The sequence below is a fragment of the Dermacentor albipictus genome, chromosome 7 (assembly GCF_038994185.2).
Source record: "Dermacentor albipictus isolate Rhodes 1998 colony chromosome 7, USDA_Dalb.pri_finalv2, whole genome shotgun sequence".
Classification (NCBI taxonomy): Eukaryota; Metazoa; Arthropoda; class Arachnida; order Ixodida; family Ixodidae; genus Dermacentor; species Dermacentor albipictus.
Window position 1 is genome coordinate 9,669,316 of NC_091827.1, and position 6,211 is coordinate 9,675,526.

The following is a 6,211-nucleotide window of genomic DNA, read 5'->3' on the forward strand; positions in this document are numbered from 1 at the left end:
AGTGTATATAGGTGACGTCTCTGAAGCGAAAACAACCCTAACAAAACACGTATGCGATAACGTGTAGCGAAACTGTTTGCCGAAGTTAGTCGTACGTTATGCTTGTACAACCGTTATTCAACAGTTACAGAGAGTTAAAAACATCATTCATGATAAGAGGCTAGCTTGAAATAGTGGTCTTTTATAAAAGCTGTGCACTTCAAACACTGCACGAGAGTAAAAAGAAAAAGAAAAGCACATGCTTCAAAGCCGTTCAAGATCCATTCTAAACCACGAAAGAACGTTATCGCATAAGTACACTAAATATGCGCTCACTCGGCACCATCGCCTGGCCTGCTAGCTCAGTCGGTTAGAGCGTCGTGCTAATAACGCGAAGGTCGTAGGTTCGATCCCTGCGCAGGCCAAATTTTTTTCTCGCCTCCTGTATTTGATTTTTTTTGCCCCCGTAAACGTTAGTTATGTCCTACGGTAGTATCCCAGATACATACATCGCAAATCATTCTTTCCCAGTATTATCGTACTGACTGTTTCCGAAATGCTTCGGTTGCTTGATTTGCCTCCACTGGCTCAACGGCGGAAGTTGGCTAGACTCAAAATATCTTTTTTTTGTTATCAAAAGGACACTTCAATATTGAAACAGCACCCTATTTTGCTCCCAGGCAGGCTAGAAACGTCAGGTCAAGCAATCATTGCATGTTCTCAATTCCAAAAGCATATCTGGACATGTACGCCTATTCATTTTTTTTTCCGCGAACGTAACAGTTTTCCGGCATCTGTTTTGCAGTCAAATAGCATTAAAATCTTTGAGGAACGCGGTAAAAACCTTTTATGAAATTGAATTTTAGTTGTGTCGTGCAAACGTTGTCACACTATTCTAGAAATACATACAATAGTCTTTCTTTTATGCTGTTTCCGATTTCCCTGTCACAATGTTACAAACATGCATTTCTTAGCCAGAAGATTGTATTTGTATTTGGTTATTTGATTTGCATTGTATTTCCAACATTCATTGCTTCATGTACTATTTACGTTTGTAAAGTGTTTACATTTCTTACGCTATGTGCAAATTTGCTGTACCCACCCTGCTACGGCCAAGACGGCCAACAGTATTTGAAAATAAAAATAAAAATAAGATAAGAACAACTACTCGACCTTTTCCCCTAAAGAATAAGCATGACCACTGTTTCAACAAGACTGGTACGCTCTTTTGATTGGTTCCCTGTTGTGGCCTCCCTTTCAGAAAATATGCCTCTTCTCTTTATCTGTTTTTCTTTATAATTATCTAGGCACTGAAAGACATTAAAGTATGATACCCTTTGCCCATGCAACGCTCGCATACATGCTAATGTGCATACTATGCAATGAATAATGCATGAAATAATATACACAGGAATAAAGTTCGATCCGATCAGCTACCACGGAATAAAATCGCCACTGGGAGGCGTAACGTCTTTCGAACGTGCTTGCAAAAGTGACTGAAAGCACTTGCAAACGCCGAGACGACACAAGCAGTACATTTCATCAGAGACGAATTCATTTGTAATATAACCCATGCGTATTATGTTGCCGTTTTCTCTCGGATATATGCACCTCTGTTTTCATATTCTTGATGACGCAAGAGGTAAGGCTGCTCGGACTCGAAGCAAATAAAACAATGTAACAAAGCAAGCTACGCGTACACAAATTCAATCTATTTTGATCACAAGAAAATATTACAGTAGATATGTTTAGAAAAGTAATATTACTGGTAACCGTCACCAAATCCTTCCATCGTAACCCTTTCTTGCTATTTTGTTTATTTTGTAGAAGTTGCTCCAATTTAAGTATCCAGCTTCATTTTATCTTGCGTGTCATTACAAACAAGTCAATGTAGTAATGTTTACTTTCGAGGCCAATATATAACAAGCACGCACAGATATTATGATTTTTGTTTGTTATCTTTCCGTTAACAGTATAAATCATAGGTCAGGTAGGAACATTTAGAGGGCGTGGAATTAGAGAGAATGCTGCGATACTGTTGGGCTAGAGAATGGTTGTCGATGGCTGTGAAATGGGCGATCACACGGGACATTAGGGTGGTTCCACAATACTCCTGGCAACAAATAATGCAGCATAAATGAGGGGCTCTTTCGAGACACCTACTCCTGGCAAGGCTAAGTTAGCGTTTTTTTTATTTAGCCGGATCCGCAGTAAAGGAGAAAGGAAGACCATCTCTGAGCGGGAAAGCACACTGAAACTGTCACTTCGTCAACTTTTCTGCGCGAGTTTTAAACGGGGAAGAAGAAGCTAACTTCGCAACTTTCTAGGTTAGATACATAGTCAAAATTAAACATAAATGATGGAGACCCGTGGCATATTTTGTAATATATATAAAGGGTAGCTTTCGTGAAGCGGGTAATTAATAAATTCTGTAAAACTGCTAATCTTACGCAACGTGTCTTAGCTTAGCGATTACATTCCTGCCTTGCAAATGAGCAAGGCGCTGAAACCTTCACGACGTGACCCACGTTATCAAAGCGACTGCGGCTTATGCCGTCTCCAGGATCAGCCCACTTTTCATTACGCCATCTCATGGATTAGCCCAGTTTACTGTGTTGCACTATCTCCAGGATTCCTCCAACTTAGGTGACAAGAAGCAGATTGATCAGACCTACAAAACCCTGAGAAAGACGGCATAGAACGTTTTGCTTTACTAGAGAAATTACGCGCTAAGAGGTGTTTATTTGTAGACGTGAGAGTATTTAGGTATACCATCCGTTGTTTCACCGTGTGATTACGCAGAGAAAAGGATGAAGCCACCGGCACATTAGCTGGGGTACATATAAATGTTATACAATAATTTATATGATTACTGCTAGTATAACATTCTAAGAATTAAAGAAGCGGATTTGATGAGTGATATACGCGCACACGTTCTTGTACGACACAGTATCACACCCCGCCTTCTATTCCTCCACGTTCTCTCGTAGTTTTCTGAATTCATTTCCAAAGAGACAGATGGCTTTCGCGTGCCAGCGGGCGGCACCGGCTTCCTCTCGGCCAGACCGGCGAAGCACGCCCGTATCGCGTACCGCTCACGCCAGGGGGCGCCACCGTAGGCTCCGTCACGCGGTGGGGACGAGTGCAAACAGCATCCATCCGTCCATTCGGCGCTGCGTCGTGCGCTGTCCCTGTGTGTGTGCAGGGTGTGTCTCGGTAGTCGCGACGCGCTTTCCGTGACACGCGACTTGCGGCAGTGAATCTGGGACAAAAGAAACGGGAGCGGCCGAAAGAACGAAAATAAAACAACGACGAGCGACGACACTCGTGGAGACGCCCGCAGTGCAAATTCCTCGGCGCGCTCCACAAAGTGCGCGAGATGGGCTCGCAGTTGGGCAACGATTGAAACGCGATAATTCTGCAGTACGCGGTTCCTCATTACGCCATGCATAGAGGCGACGCGTACGTGGTACACGGTTCGCGAAAAGGCATTCAATAAGGGCGAGTTGCGTGCCTCTCACCGCCGTGCGTCTCGTGTTGTTGAATGGTTTCTAAGTGAATTGGTTCCAGCCACGCTACAGAGCATGCTGAGCGCTAATGTGATTGTGAAGTTGCTTTTCTATCTTTATACCATCTCGTTTCTGTCTTCTCGCGTGGCAGTTGTTTAATGTTGTCAAAAAGCGATCTACAAGCATTTACAATAAAGCAATAGCGCCGTTAGGCACGCTCTTATATATAAGTAAATAAATAAATAAATAAACAAATAGCCAGGAAATGACGATTATACCACCATGTCGTGTTATCGAAAATGCTGCGCTTCAAAATTTATTTCCACAGCAGTTTCGTAAATGATGGTTTTATCCGTCAAGGCAGGTTGGCTATTAACTATAAGATAATGAAATCAACGTCCAGAGCTACAACTGCAACAGCTCCGATTATGTAGCGATAACACGAACGCAGGTAAATGACATCACATACAGTTGAAGTTCCGAGAGAGACGGGGAGTTCAAATGCGTGTGACAGACAGCAGCTGGTCACTTACCGTAGCATATGTTAGGTGCCAAGAAAAGCGAATTGTAGTCGAGGGCGGCAATAGATAATATGGAGTGATTAGATAATAGAAATGTTGGGCATGGTGTGAGTTCAATTGACGCAGGACGGAGGCACTGCGGGAGAGAAGCCTTTGTCATGCAGTGGTAATTATAGGCTGCTTCTGCCGCTATAGACGACAATGACGAACCTCCAGCGGTCAAAATAATCCGGAGCCCTCCCCGAAAAGCCTTTCCTACAAAGACTGCTGGAGGGAACGCTTGCGCTGCATGCAAGCGTTGCACACTTGCGAGCTGAAAGTGTGGCCCCTCAGCGTGCATGTGAAGGATGCGCATACACAGTGCATGGATGGGGATTCGCCTATACACTTCGTCCTGGCGACTTCAAGTGCTCTTATTGTGGTTTTGCCAGTAGTTTTCAACAAAAGATTGCGCTATGAAGACAACGATTCGCCATGACTCTGGATATGCGCTTAGAAAACAGATAGCTTAAAAATTTAGAAATACAAAGCGTAGTAAATGACGCCACACGACCGCCTCTAGATCAACAGTCACCACATCGGGAAAAGGAAGGGCCTGGCCGCCTCCTTGCAGAGCCGACCCCGGGGCCACTCCACCTCGAGGAAGAAGAGAGCACCGGTCCCCCTCCCCCCCAACGTGCCCCTTTTCTGCCGCAAGGATTCGCGTATTAAATGCAGAAATAAAGACGTTTAAAGAAAAGAAAAAGAAAGATTTGGTAAATGCATGAGTTACCTATAATTCACGGTGTAGGCGAACGATCGCTTAGAGCCAGAGTTCCTGCTAGAAATATTTCTAGGAAACTGCACATGCAAGATATCTTTCTTTTTTACTTTACCTGTTTACAATACTGTATGTCCTGTCGCGGTGAATCACAGGAGCGGGGTAAACAATATAAAAACATACAATAATGTATACACTACGACACAAAATATGATACAAAATCTTCGTACACTACTTTTGTAAAAAAAAAAAAGTAATTGCTGCAAAGAGTCGGCCTATTGGCAGTCTATGAAGACTTGCGGATCAGTCCTATTCCACTAAGTAATTGTTCTCGGCATACGAACGAGTACTTGAACACGTTAATGTTAACTGCTTTTAAATTGTTCGCTTTTGTTTGCTTCGTATGCTACCCTACTGTTATCGGAGTACTCCTCCTATATCCCTATAACGTGGGCTGCATAAGGTCTAAATGAAAAGAAAATGAAAATAAAGAAAGCGCAAGAATAATTAGTACGCGCTGATGGTCGTCGCGGGTGGGGGAGTACGAGGGGGGCAAGTACAAGGTAAAATATACATTTACATTTAGTTTTACATTTTTATACGGCGTTTCTCATAAGCCACAATGCGGTTTTGAGACGAACTCGATCGGGCATTTATTTATTTATTCAAAATACTTTACAGGGTCCAGAAGGGCACTGATGAAAACAAAGGGAATTGATGCATTATTAACTCACAGACACAGATTTACACAACCGTGCGATCGCAAGAAACAGATAACATAGCAGCAAGTGCTCAATGCGCGAGTTAAGGCAGGGCCAGGAAGGATAGCCGATCAACGGCTATCCACACACATACACAAACACACACACAAACACACACACACACACGCACACACACACACGCACACACACACACACACACACGCACGCACACGCACACACACGCGCACACGCACGCACGCACACACACACGCACACGCACGCACACACACACGCACACGCACGCACACACACACACACACACACACACACACACACACACACACACACACACATATATATATATATATATATATATATATATATATATATATATATATATATATATATATATATATATATATATATATATATATATAACCATCATCAGCCTGGTTACGCCCACTGCAGGGCAAAGGTCTCTCCCATACTTCTCCAACTCCAACAACCACCATGCTTCTTTCCATAGCTCGTTGTGTCGTACTCAGTTTACTCAGAAGGCATGCTATCTGAAGGCAGCATGCCTTCAGGTAGCATATGTGGGTTTATTGACCAGTTGCCTTCACCCTAAAAAAAAAAAGATCACGTTCTCGTGACGCCTGCAGCAAAAAAGACGTTCCACGTCCGCCGCCAAGGTCTGTGAGTGGTGGCACTGGCTAACATTCCCAGAGTTCTACTAGGACA

At 43.4% G+C, this 6,211-nt stretch overlaps 1 non-coding gene across 1 annotated transcript; it reads left to right on the forward strand.

The window, feature by feature from the left end:
* The first annotated feature begins 330 nt into the window (after positions 1–330).
* On the forward strand, positions 331–404 carry TRNAI-AAU (transfer RNA isoleucine (anticodon AAU)). The gene has a single exon. It is a non-coding gene; the product is annotated as a tRNA-Ile (tRNA).
* Positions 405–6,211: the final 5,807 nt, after the last annotated feature.